At 33.6% G+C, this 14,871-nt stretch overlaps 3 pseudogenes; all 3 read right to left on the bottom strand.

Annotated features, from left to right (window-relative positions):
- Window positions 1–170: 170 nt before the first annotated feature.
- LOC128921318 (cytochrome c oxidase subunit 1-like) lies at window positions 171–3,954 on the bottom strand (annotated as a pseudogene).
- On the bottom strand, window positions 1,938–12,475 carry LOC128921447 (NADH-ubiquinone oxidoreductase chain 2-like; annotated as a pseudogene).
- A 990-nt stretch (window positions 12,476–13,465) lies between these two features.
- Window positions 13,466–14,429, bottom strand: LOC128921446 (NADH-ubiquinone oxidoreductase chain 5-like; annotated as a pseudogene).
- Window positions 14,430–14,871: the final 442 nt, after the last annotated feature.

Genomic DNA, 14,871 nt, shown 5'->3' with positions numbered 1-14,871 from the left:
ATTTTTCTCGGTCTGTAAGAGCTTTTTTTGAAAGTACTGAAGCTAAAATTATTACAATTCTGGTGATTGTTATTAGAATTAACCCTATAATAATGATTGAAAAGATTATCTATACTACTGATTAGTAGACCTTATGATTGGAAGTCAAATATACTTATATACTATACAGATAATTAATTAACCTCCTCATCAATAAATTGAGATATAGAGGAATAATCATACAATATCAACGAAATGTCAGTATCATGCGGCTGCTTCAAATCCGAAATGATGAGTTTTAGAAAAATGATTATTTAAATGTCGGATTAAACAGACAAAAAGGAAAGTTGTTCCAATTAATACGTGAATTCCATGGAAGCCTGTTGCTATAAAGAATGTAGAACCGTAAACTGAATCTGCAATAGTAAAAGGTGCTTCGATGTATTCATAGGCTTGTAGGATAGTGAAGTAAACCCCTAATAAAACTGTAAAAAATAATCCTTGTGTGGCTTGAGAATGATTACCCTCTATTAATCTATGGTGAGCTCAAGTTACTGTAACTCCAGATGATAAAAGAATTGCTGTATTTAACAAAGGAATTTGGAATGGATTGAATGGTTGAATACCAGCAGGGGGTCATGAAGCATCTAATTCGATGGCAGGTGATAGTCTGCTATGGAAAAATGCTCAAAAGAAGGATACAAAGAATAAGACTTCTGATAAAATAATTAAAATTATTCCTCATCGAAGGCCTAATGTAACTGGTAGGGTATGTAATCCTTGAAATGTTCCTTCTCGTGAGACGTCTCGTCATCATTGATAGACTGTTAGGATAGTAATTACATTTCCTAATAGAAATAGCGAAATGTCGTATTGGTGGAATCATTTAACTAAACCTGATACTGATGTTATAGCTCCGATAGCTCCTGTTAAAGGTCATGGGCTATAATCTACTAAATGGAATGGGTGATTTGAGTGTGTTGACATTAATTTACTTCACTAGAGTATAAAGTACTTAAAACAGCAAATACATATGACTGAATAATAGCTACAGCTGATTCAAGTACTAATAAAGCAATTTGTCCAATTAATAAAAGGGATACAATAATGTAAGATAACGAAGGGCCAGTATTTCCCAATAGGGTTAATAATAAGTGTCCTGCGATTACATTAGCCGCTAGTCGAACAGCTAAAGTTCCTGGCCGAATAATATTACTAATAGTTTCAATACATACCATGAATGGTATTAGTACTGCTGGAGTTCCTTGAGGCACTAAATGGGCGAATATGTGTTGAGTGTGGTTAATTCACCCATATAATATAAAACATAATCATAGAGGAAGAGCCAAGGTAAGGGTCAATGTTAAATGACTTGTACTTGTGAAGATATAAGGGAATAAACCTATAAAATTATTAAATAGAATTAGAGAAAATAATGAAACGAAAATGAAGGTTGAACCTGAATGACCTGAGGGACCTAATAAGGTTTTGAATTCCTTATGTAGTGTTAGTAAAATAGAATTTCAAAAAATATGTCATCGTGATGGTATTAATCAGTAAGCTGATGGGATTAACAATAACCCTAGGAATGTTCTTATTCAATTTAATGATAAATTGAAAATGCTTGATGAGGGATCGAATACAGAGAATAAATTTGTTATCATTTTCAGTTAAGGGATGTAGATGAATACTTCTTTGAGATTTGAGATTTAGGGGTTTGTGGAAGTACAGAATAATAATTTATTATACTAAACAAAATAAAAGTAATTGAGAAGATAATAAATAAACTTAATCAACCGATAGGAGCTATTTGTGGAATTAAAAAATACTAATTAATTCAGTAATTTCAGTTTGACATACTAATGTTATATTTTAACTAATTTTTTTTCATTAGAAGTAAGTGCTAATTTACTATAAAATGGTTTAAGAGACCAGAACTTGCTTTCAGTCATCTAATGATAAATTATGAGTTAGCTCTGTTAGTAACTCATTTAATAAAATGATTAACAGGGATTCTTTCGATTACAATAGGTATAAAACTGTGATTAGCTCCGCAAATTTCAGAACATTGACCATAGAATAAACCTGGGCGGTTTATTAAAAAATTAGTTTGGTTTAATCGACCCGGGGTTCCATCAACTTTTACTCCTAACGATGGAATTGTTCAAGAGTGGATTACATCTGCGGCTGTCACTAAAATTCGAATTTGTGAATTTATAGGTAAAACTACTCGGTTATCTACGTCTAATAAACGAAATCCGTCTGTAGCTAATTCATTAGTAGGGATTATATATGAGTCAAATTCTACATTTATGAAATCTGAATATTCGTAACTTCAGTATCATTGGTGTCCGATAGCCTTTAAAGTTACTGAAGGTTCATTAATTTCATCCAATAAGTAAAGTAGGCGTAGAGAGGGGAAAGCAATAAATAGCAGAACAATTGCTGGAAGAATAGTTCAAATTATTTCAATGGTTTGACCGTGAAGGAGGTTTCGGTTTGTGTAAGTATTGAAGAACAATATAAATATTAAATAACCTACAAGAGTTGTAATTATTACTAAAATTATAAGAGCATGATCATGAAAAAATGTAAGTTGTTCTATAAGAGGAGAGGCACTATCTTGAAGGCCAAGGGCAGCTCATGTTGTCATTAGTTTCTAATAAAAGTAAAATACTTTATATATGGAGCTTAAATCCATTGCACTAATCTGCCATATTAGAAATTAGTTAAAAGAGGTAATTCTGAATAACTATGTTCAGCAGGTGGTGTATTTTGAAGTCATTCAATTGAAGAACTAAGTTGCATTGGGTAAATTACTTGACGTTGAGTAACTAATCTTTCTCAAATAATAAATAAGAAGAAAAGAATTCCTAGTAAAGAAATTGATGAACCAATTGTAGAAACTACATTTCATGTTGTGTAAGCATCTGGGTAGTCGGAGTAGCGTCGAGGTATTCCTGCTAATCCTAAGAAGTGTTGAGGGAAGAAAGTTAAGTTTACACCAATAAATATAATAATAAATTGACTTTTTAATCACTTAGGGTTTAAAACTAATCCAGTAAATAATGGATATCAGTGTACAAATCCAGCTATAATAGCAAATACTGCTCCTATTGATAAAACATAATGGAAATGAGCTACTACGTAGTAAGTGTCATGAAGAATAATATCAACAGAAGAGTTGGCTAATACTACTCCAGTTAGTCCCCCAACTGTGAATAAAAATACAAAACCTAAAGCTCATAATATAGCTGGGGAATAATTTAATTGTGTTCCATGAAGAGTGGCTAGTCATCTGAAAATTTTAATTCCAGTAGGAACAGCAATAATTATTGTAGCTGAAGTGAAGTAAGCTCGAGTATCAACATCTATACCTACTGTAAATATATGATGGGCTCATACGATAAACCCAAGTAATCCAATTGCTATTATAGCGTAAATTATACCTAAGGAACCAAATGTTTCCTTTTTACCCGATTCTTGTCTAATAATATGAGAAATTATACCGAATCCTGGTAAAATTAAAATATAAACTTCAGGGTGTCCAAAGAATCAAAACAAATGTTGGTATAAAATAGGGTCTCCACCACCAGCTGGGTCGAAGAAAGAGGTGTTTAAGTTTCGGTCTGTTAAAAGTATAGTAATAGCTCCGGCTAATACAGGTAGAGATAGAAGTAAAAGAAGAGCTGTCAATACTACGGCTCAAACGAATAAAGGTATCCGGTCAAATGTGATTCCTGTTGATCGCATATTAATTACTGTAGTAATGAAATTTACGGCTCCTAAAATTGATGAAATACCAGCTAAATGCAGAGAAAAAATAGCTAAATCAACTGAGGCCCCACCATGAGCGATAATTGATGAAAGGGGAGGATAAACAGTTCAACCTGTACCAGCTCCGTTTTCTACTATACTGCTCACTAAAAGTAATGTAAGAGAGGGAGGTAATAATCAAAATCTTATATTATTCATTCGAGGGAATGCTATATCTGGCGCTCCTAGTATTAGGGGTACTAGTCAATTTCCAAATCCTCCAATTATAATAGGTATTACTATGAAAAAAATCATAACAAATGCATGAGCTGTTACGATGACATTATAGATTTGATCATCTCCGATTAAAGCTCCTGGGTGACCCAGTTCTGCCCGGACTAAGATTCTAAGAGATGTTCCTACTATACCTGCTCAAGCTCCGAAAATAAAATATAATGTTCCGATATCTTTATGGTTCGTTGAAAATAGCCATTGTCGCGATTAAATGGCTGAAGTTTAGGCAATAGACTGTAAATCTATTTATAAGAATTTATTCTTTTTAATCAAGGCTTTATAGTCAATAATGACATTAGACTGCAATTCTAAAGGAGTAAAAACTTACTAAGGCTTAAAAGACTATACTTATATTTATAGCTTTGAAGGCTATTAGTTTATTTAACTTAAAGCCTTATTCTATAAATTTACAAGAATAGGTAGACTAGGGAAACTAGTACTAATCTAAATGTAGAGATGAAAGATAAAACAAGTATAGTTTTAAAAGAAAAATTGTTGATGAATATATTTACCGTTCAATTATTTTCGTAGTAGTTTAGTATAAAAGCTGCAAAACATAGTCGTAGATAAAAAAATAATGTAATTAAAGTTATTACAGTTATGATGGTTACTAAAATGTATTGTCTTTTTAGAACTAATATCTGAATAACCAACCATTTAGGTAGAAACCCAATGAATGGGGGTAGTCCACCTAAGGATAGAAGATTAAGAAATAATATAAATTTTAAAATTTTTGATCTAAAAAATGAATCGAATAGTTGATTGATGTGGAATATTTTAAAATTGTTGAATATGAAGGTTAGACTGAAGGATAAAAATGAATAAAATGAAAAATAAATTAATCATATCGATTCACTAGTTTGGATAGCCGCTAATATTCAACCTAGGTGGTTGATAGAGGAGAAGGCTATTAACTTTCGTAAGGAAGTTTGATTTAATCCTCCTAAAGATCCTACAATGGTTGATGTAAAGATTACTAAAAGAATAAAATTGTTTTGCGAAATGTAGGAGATTAATATAAGAGGGGCAATTTTTTGTCAGGTTATTAAAGTTAAAGCGTTTATTCACGATAAGCCTTCTATAACATTTGGAAATCAGAAATGAAAGGGGGCTGCCCCTCTTTTTAATAATAGTGATGATGTAATAATTAAGTCATTATATAAAGAATTTTTTTGTGTGACAGGAAAATTGTTTAAGTATCTCATTATAATAGCAAATAATAATACTGCTGAGGCTAAGGCTTGAGTTAGGAAATACTTAAGAGAGGCTTCTGTAGATATTAAATTATTACTATTTATTAGGGGGATAAAAGATAATAAATTAATTTCTAGACCTATTCAAGCTCCCAATCAAGAATTAGATGATACTGTGATTATTGTACCTGTAATTAAGATAAAGAAGAATATAATTTTAGCTGAATTATTAAAAATTAAAAAGAAAAGGATTAGGACCTTTATAAATGGGGTATGAACCCAGTAGCTTGATTAGCTTATCTTTTTATAATTGATATATTTTGGTGTATGATGCACAAAAGTTTTTGATACTTTTAGAAATAGTTTAATTCTATTAAATATAATGAATGTAATATTATTACATAATTTACCCTATCAAGGTAACCCTTTTCGTCAGGCAATTCATTCAATGAAAACAGCTTATTTCATTTATAATAGGCTGTTTTCATCTAATTTTTTTTTTTTTTTTTTTTCTATAGTTAATTTTAATTAAGTTAGATAAAATAATTACATTTAAATTAATTTTATCTAAATAAGTTAAATTAGTAAACTTATTTAAATTGTATTTTTTACTAGTAGTTAACAGTAAATTCCAATATAGACATTTCCGAGAGCTAAAAGTACAACTCATAGATAAATAGATAGATGAATAACAAAGAGTTATTTTTATTATTTATTTATACAAATGTCTAACTACAGATGATTTTATCTACTAATCAATTGATCTAATTGTTATAGATCTCTGAATTCTAGGGTTTTTTTGACATAATTAATAGGCATATATTAATTAATTAAATATTTATATACATATAGATATTTATTAATCTTAACTGGTATATCGTTAATTTATCTTTAACTAATATTTTAAAATTTTTAAGACTATATAAAAATAAATTTTGAATGAAAATCTATTTTAAATTTTAATATTTTATAAATTTTATAATTTAAAAAAAAAAAAAAAAAAATTTGTATAAAATTAATTATTTACTAAATCTTTTTATACAGATATGATAATTTTTTGTTATCTTATTTAATTATTATTTCAATTATTAATTTATTTTTTTATGTTATTAAGTAATAGTTATATTTTATTATTAAATTAATAATAAACAATTAATTATTACCAGTTGAATTTAATGAAAACGAGATTTTTTATAATAGGCTGTTTTCATCTAATTTTTTACAATGAAAAACGGTTAATTACTTAGGGGGTAATGACTGATGCAGACCGAAGTACTAAGTTATTTTATTTTTGTATATTTTTACTTTATTAAAGGAAATGGAATTGTGACATTTCTTCCAGTATTTTTGTACTGTTCAACCAAATCTTTAACCACTCTTTCTCCTTGGTTTTTTTCTCTGTCACTGCACGATTTACCAGTATAAATTTGACCAGTCAGAGGGTAGTATGATTTCGCATCACAAACCCACCATAGCTTTATGCCGTATTTGGCTAGCTTGGATGGAATATAATGCGTGAACTTGGTTCGGCCTCTAAAAGGAAAGGATATTATTCTTAAAAGTTACTCTCTTTCTCTCTCTAATTTAGATTAGATTTTTACGGAATATCAACTTCTCTCTAAAATAACATATACAAATGTACGTATTTACAAATGTAAATAGTGCCCGAAATCGTAGTAAAAAGTTGGTGCCCAAGTTAGGGTTAAGATAACACACAATTTGACCCAATTTGAAAATCCTATAATTAGGTATATGAGAGATAGGGGAAGTTATGACTCGATTATAACCATTTCGGGTTCTTCTATTAGAAGAAAAATATTTCCTCTGAATTAAATTAAGATACCTGAGAGATTTACCCAAATTTTCGGTGATTGTCCAATACAATTATTACATATTACATATTATTACATACATATTACATATTTTTCATATCTTTTTTTTTTCAAATTTTGTTTTTTGATTTCAATTAATTTTGAATTTAATTTACTTTCTGTATGTCAAAATGTCAGAAAACATATGATTGTGGCAGAAGAGCTTAAAGCTTTCGGTGTGTTCAATGCAATCTATTGTAGTACATTTCACAACACCACAAAATTTCAATGGTTTCTAGAACTCTATTGTAGTACGGAACTCCATTTGCTATCAAACAAAATTCAGAAAACCGGTGATACACATACAACCTTGGACAAAGCAAAGAACGTATAATAATAAGAAGGAGCAAATGTTAGCTATGCCAAAATGTTATTTGACATTAGGGAACATCGAAAAAATTTCGAACACTATAAAGGAACACACCACTCAAAAGGGGAACAAATCGAATATGTTTACCACTCGATAAGGGAACCAAGCAAGTGTATACCACAATATAAAGGAACATGAGAACAGAGATTGCTTGCGCAGCTGATCTTGCTCATATGCATTAGGGAATATTAGATAAATTTGTAATAAAAAGCAATTAACTTATGGGAGAATGTAAAAATAATCAAAGTAATTCTGATTAATTTTAAAGTAAAATAAAATAAAAAAAAACATGAAAATAAAAATAAAATTGTAGAATTTCTGGCGGGATTTGAACTTCGGCAAAATATTTCAAGTTGCAACATAAAGTTGCCCTATGCCAGCAGGTCCACTGATCACATTGATTTCTAGTTGTCTATGGCAAAGTAAATTCATATAATTAAGTATGTGTGTAAGTTTATACTGAATTCCATATTTTTTCTAATGCCAAAAGAGATGTACACGCATGCAAGCATACACACGTACATATGTTCCTCACAATTCCTTCTAACAATTACTTGCAAAAAATGAATAAAAAACGCGCAAGTTACACAAACAACAACCAATCGTATGCGCAAGTGCTTTATGATTGGTCAATATTTGCGCTTGCGCTACATATGTATTCTAATTAGAACATTTAAATGTTTCTGCCACAACAAAAACAATTTCATTCATAAGGAACGCGCGTCTTCCAAAAAGTAAAGTGCGTGAATTCGCAACTCAGCGTCGCACTTCTTTTTATGGGCGCCTGGTAAAGCAAAAATCGTTTTAGTATGATGATAATGCGACCATTGCCATTGACCCCCGCATATACAAGCCGCCCACAAGTTATTTCTTCACGACGATGCTAAAAATCAAGATTGTTCACATCAGAAGTGAAAAGTGGCAACATAGCCCTTCCCAAATATAAAAGATTCTTGAATAAATTCTGTGGAGGCTTGAAAATCAATGTTCAGATGAATGCATATCCCTTATCCTTTGTTTCCGATTTAGCCTATTTTAGCTGAAACTCAGCGGCATGAAACGTAGGCAAATCGAACATTACATTACTATAAAAGTAGCGTATGTCACAATTCAAGAACAAAACCCTGCAAAAGAAACAAATGTGACAACATAGCCGACATTGCTTCTCGATTGTCGATTTGAAATATTTTTGTCAATTTCTCGTCGACTCGCACAATTCGACATCAATATGTATGTGAGCACATCTGTATGTTTGTTGGCAAAGTTGTCAGGGGTAAGGGAAGCGGTCATTTACTTATTTGCAACATTTTGCTACAACTTTACAACAACACAATGTAGCGTCACGCCGCCTTCGCGCAAAATCGCCGTTACACCTTCGACACAACACCATGGGCAGAGGCGTTTCAACGCAGGGTTTTCTTAAATGCTAGATATCTATTTGTATTGTGAAATATTGATATATTAAGGGGTCATTTAAATAAGAATATATGAATTCACAATAATTCTTAAATTTTGTTCAATTCTGTATAATTTAATCCAGTAATAAATATATCATTAGGATCATTAGGGGACCACTCCGCCTCGACCCCTCCTTGCCATCGACCATCAACTGTACTCGAGGAAAAGGCAAAAGTGACGACAAGCGTATGTGTATTGATTAATGTGTGCGTGAATCTGAATTGCGTTCATTGGCATAAACGTTTTGCTGGATTTTTGGCAGATGAGCAAATATTTTCATGAAATATTATAATTATTAAAATAAAGAAAATATGCTATTGAAATTACTATATAAAAGTAGATCTTCAAAAAATCCTTTAAAAAAAAAAAGATGATGAAAAGATGAATTCGAACGTAAATGCTCGGAACCGCATTTCGTTAACTCCTTCGCGTTTACAATCTGCGCTATAGGGAAAATGAAAATGCGCGCGCCTTAGTCAGTGTTTTGTTCAGATCACTTGCGTCTGTTTGTATCATTGTTCCCAGTTCGCTGATCCTGTGGTGTACTTTTTTCTTTCGAAGTGGCGAGTTTTCGATGTTCCCTTATAATTTCGCACTCAAAAAGTTGCGAGTTAACATTTGCTCCTTCTTATTATTATACGTTCTTTGATATCGGCCTGACTGTGAGTGACGGTTCCGAAACTGATGTGGAAGAGATAGCAAGCCAACGGAGTGTGTGTGAGGTTAGAGTCGATTACAACAACTTTACTGTTGATGTTGAGGACTCATTGACTTCGTCCAAACTTCGAACAATGATAGGGTTAAATGACTCAAGCCTAATATAGTGGATTGATTTTTAAGGATGTAAATTTCAACGGAAAATCTGCGTTGACATTCATCGACACAGGTAGCGACTTATGTATTATACGTTACGATACGGTAAACATACTTAGTCTGGACGTTGACTCAAGTAGAGAACAGCGACAGTTGATGGGTATCGGTACCAGCAAACTTAGAACAATAGGAAGCTTTACCACATCCATCAAGATAGACAACATAAAATTGAATGTAAATTTTCACGTAGTGAGAGAGCGAGACATCAAATATACGCTCGTGATTGGTAACGACGTTCTGAGACAAGTCGATTTATTCGTTACGCAAGATGGCGCCGAGTTCAGGCAGAAGAAGGTGGATGAAAAGACACAAAGCAAGGAGGAGGTGAATACTGGAACATTAAGGAAAGATCGGAGTGTTGGGTCAGCGAAGCCTAAGAGGTTTGATGTGAAATCAAATGTGGGCGCAAGGGTGCATGAAGATGAGGAGCAGTATATGGAGGCTGTTAGGAAGTATCGCAAGCGGATCCGTGTTAGAAGGACTTTGGAAGTAGCAAACAATGAGAGCGAGGACGCTGCTGTGGCTAAGGAGCCGCGAGAGTTAAGCATTTCAGAAGCGAGTTCGAAGTTGATTCATGAGTCTGAGCACTGATGCTAAGAACAACCCAATTGATGAAGGTGATAACAGGATTGCCGAACTGAGCGAAGAGTTTGGAATCATGTATAAGTTCTTAGGAATGGAAAAGGTACCTGTGGATGAAGTCGATATTTTACAACTCAACAAAGAGCAAGCAACTATAGTAAGAAGAATGGTAGCGAATTATAAGCCTACTCGTACAAGCAATTCGGATTCGCCAGTAGAGATGAAGATCTTACTATCAGATGACAACCCAGTATTCGAAAATCCCAGACGGATGTCATATGCCGATAGACAGGAAGAAGATGAACAAGTTAAAGAGTGGTTGAAGGACGGGATCATTAAACGCAGTAATTAAAATTATGCGTCACCAGTGGTATTAGTTTCGAAGAAAGATGGAAGGAAACGTTTGTGTTGCGATTATCGGCGACTAAACACAAAGATAGTTCCAACAGTTATGGAAAATGAAATCATCAACATGGCACATAGGCACGGACAGCAAAACGGAAGAAGCAGTAGAAAAATCATTTTATATACCAAATTTAAATGTATGTATGTGATTGGCGTTCAACCGTTTAGCCGGTTATAGCCGAATCGATGAGAGCGCGCCACTCCTCTCTTTCCTTCGCAGTTCGGCGCCAGATGGAGATTCCAAGTGTAACCAGGTCGCTCTCCACCTGGTCCCTCCAACGGACTTTACTGTTCAATTGCCTACTCAGTCCAAAGTAGCACCTGTTGGCAAGAGTTATTCTGCGCTGGATTTCGAGGCTGACATTGTTGGTGTTGTTGATACTGGTTCCCAGGTATATGAAATTATCTACAACTTCGACGTTATGACTGTCAACAGTGACGTGGGAGCCAAGACGCGAATGCGCCGACTGTTTGCTTAATGACAGGAGATATTTCGTCTTGTCCTCATTCACCTCCAGACCCATTCGCTTCGCCTCCTTATCCATGCGGGAAAAAGCAGAACAAACGGCGCGGTTGTTGCTTCCGATGATATCAATATCATCGGCGTACGCCAGCAGCTGTACACTCTTGTAGAAGATTGTACCTTCTCTATTTAGCTCTGCAGCTCGTATTATTTTTTCCAACATCAAGTTAAAGAAGTCGCACGATAGTGGGTCACCTTGCCTGAAACCTCGTTTGGTATCGAACGGCTGGGAGAGGTCCTTCCCAATCATGATGAAGCTTTTGGTGTACCAGCTGTTTTTTTGACTTTTCCGAAAGCCAATGGTTTCGGTTGCAGCGGTACGCAGTGAGTTTGAGATGCCCTCCCACAGTTCCCTTATACCGAGATGCTGATGAGTGCTCTCAGAGAGCAGGAGTGCAAGTCGAGTAGAGTATTTCGTGGCTGTCTGTTGCGTTTGCAGCTTTTCGACGTCGAACCTTCTTTGTGTTTGTTGACGGGCGTTCTTTGCTGCACAGAGGCGGGTACGTATCTTCGCTGCAACCAGATAATGGTCCGAGTCTATATTTGGTCCTCGGAGCGTACGTACGTCTAAAACACTGGAGACATGTCTTCCGTCTATCACAACGTGATCGATTTGGTTACGCGTGTTTCGATCAGGAGACAGCCAAGTAGCTTGATGTATTTTCTTATGCTGGAATCTGGTACTACAGACGACCATATTTCGGGCCCCAGCGAAGTCGATCAGCCTCAGACCGTTTGGCGATGTTTCGTCATGGAGGCTGAATTTTCCGACTGTTGTGCCAAAGACACCTTCTTTACCCACCCTGGCGTTAATATCGCCAAGCACGATTTTGACATCGTGGCGGGGGCAAGCATACTGCGTTCGCTTGATGGCTTCTAGCTCGTTTTTATTATAGTCGACCTCTGCTCTTTGCCTTTTGTTGCATGTTCTCCCTTTGTCCTGAATCCTAGCAATATTGTGTCGTGTCAACTGACGAATTACCTCGCGCTCTGCATCGAGTTCTTCGATGGCTGATTCCTCCAGCAGTTCGAGTAAATGTGGTATTCCTTTCAATCGCATCTCAAGTCCAGCCATAATTCTAAAAGGTGATTGTCTGGTGCTTCTTGGCGACGTGCTGTTGATTATTTGCTGCACACGATCCACGTGCTTGTACCAGTTTCCAGTACTCATTTCCCAACTTAGCTATCATCGGAATAATAATCAGGTGCATACGCTCTACTTGCCCGTTTGCTCGCGGCACTCCCGTAGCAATTAATAAATGCTGGATTTCCTCATCGCAAGACATCGGGAAGCCCCGAAGTCGGACCATAAGATTTTAAGGCTCCATACATTGAACATGAGGATACTGAGTTCCTCTCTTTTTTACCGAAAATATAAGTAAGTCTCTCAGATTTTTTGAAGAAATTCAGAGGGAATATGTTTATACTCTCGCAACAAAAGTTGCTAAGAAAGTATTATAGTTTTGTTCACATAACGGTTGTTTGTAAGTCATAAAATTAAACGAGTCAGATATAGGGTTATATATGTATATCAAAATGATCAGGGTGACGAGACACAAAAGTATCATAACTAAGCCATAAATAAAGTTATAAAGGTAAAATTTGGAATAAAGGATCGCACTAGGAAGAGGCATATGTGGATGTAATTTTTTGGGGAAGTGGACGTGGCCCCGCCCCCAAATCGGTTATTTATATATATCTCGCAAACCAATGAAGCTATATAAAAACTTTCTGAAGTCGTTTTTTCAGCCACTTCTAAATACAGTCCTCTTACGTACCCCACCACACACCATGAAAATAGTTGAAATCGGATAATAACCACGCCCACCTCCCATACAAGGGTTGGGTTGAAAATTACTAAAAGTGGGTTAACTCACTAACCAAAAACGTCAGAAACACTATTTTACTATTTTTATAAATTACTAAAACTAATTCACTATATCCAAAAATTACATAATTACCCTAACATCTTCAGTGTTATGCTCTACATTTAAGCTATTTGAATAAAATATTAAAAAGAAAGAAAACAAGAAAGTAATTCATAAAACAAATAATAAAAGATAAATCTTCAAGTTATTATTGTGTATAACAAATATATGTTGAGAATATTTCCCTAATTCGTTATATAAATTTTGACCCCCTAAAAATTCTGATCAACCCTGATCAAAAGATTTACATACTCTTCCTCCTAAAATCAAGGGATAGTTAATAATCCCATAAGTAGAGATATAAGGTATAAATCATATAGAACCAAAAAAATAACTGCTAACATAATTACTTAAAGATTTATTAAAATAAAATAGAGAAACATTTGAAATTAAATAGCCTAATACACCTCCCACAATACAAACAAACAAAGTTAACAGCTTCAAATAACTAGGCAAACAAATTATATATGGTGTAGGAAAAATCAATCAACTTAACATACTACCTCCCACAATTCTCATTACTAGTAAACCTCTCATCCCACGAAGCATAATTCATCCCTCATCTCTTAACATATTTAAAGAACCACAATTTAATTCACCTGTTATTGAATAATAGACCAATCGAAAAGAATAGCAAACAGTTAAACCAGTAGAAAAAAAATATAGAAAGAAAGAAAATATATTAATATAACTTAAAGAAACAATCTCAAGAATTATGTCCTTAGAATAAAACCCAGCTAAAAAAGGCATACCACACAACGCTAAATTAGCAACATTAAAACAACCAGATGTTAATGGTATATAAATACCAAGTCCTCCTATCAAACGAATATCTTGAGAATTATTCATATTATGAATAATAGCTCCAGCACATATAAATAAAAGAGCCTTAAATAAAGCATGAGTTAACAGATGAAAAAAAGCTAATTTATAAAATCCTATAGATAAAATTCTTATTATTAATCCTAATTGTCTTAAAGTAGATAGGGCAATACTCTTTTTTAGGTCAAATTCAAAATTAGCCCCCAATCCAGCTATAAATATAGTCAAACCAGATAATAATAATAATAAATCCCCTAATCATCTACCTCTCAACAAAATATTAAATCGAATTAATAAATAAACCCCAGCAGTCACCAAAGTAGAAGAATGAACTAAAGCAGAAACTGGTGTAGGAGCCGCTATAGCAGCAGGTAATCAAGATGAAAATGGAATCTGAGCACTCTTAGTTATAGCGGCTAATATAATCAAAGCCCCAATAATTTCCATTTCTACTCTATTTTTCATAACTTCTAAATAAAAAATATAGTTTCAACTCCCGTAATTTAACATTCAAGCAATAGCTAATAAAAATGCGACATCCCCAATCCGATTGGATAAAGCTGTTAATATGCCAGCATTATATGACTTAACATTTTGAAAATAAATAACTAAACAATAAGATACTAATCCTAACCCATCTCACCCTAATAAAATTCTAATCAAATTTGGACTAATAATTAATAACATTATAGATATAACGAATATAAGAACTAATATAATAAAACGATTAATATTTAAATCACCTCTCATATACTCCTTTCTATAATAAATAACTAAAGAAGCAATTAATAGAACAAAAGATATAAATAATAAACTT

Source organism: Zeugodacus cucurbitae, chromosome 4 (assembly GCF_028554725.1).
Source record: "Zeugodacus cucurbitae isolate PBARC_wt_2022May chromosome 4, idZeuCucr1.2, whole genome shotgun sequence".
NCBI classification, from domain to species: domain Eukaryota; kingdom Metazoa; phylum Arthropoda; class Insecta; order Diptera; family Tephritidae; genus Zeugodacus; species Zeugodacus cucurbitae.
The sequence above is the reverse complement of the archived record's forward strand: the minus strand, read 5'-3'. Positions and strand labels throughout refer to the sequence as shown.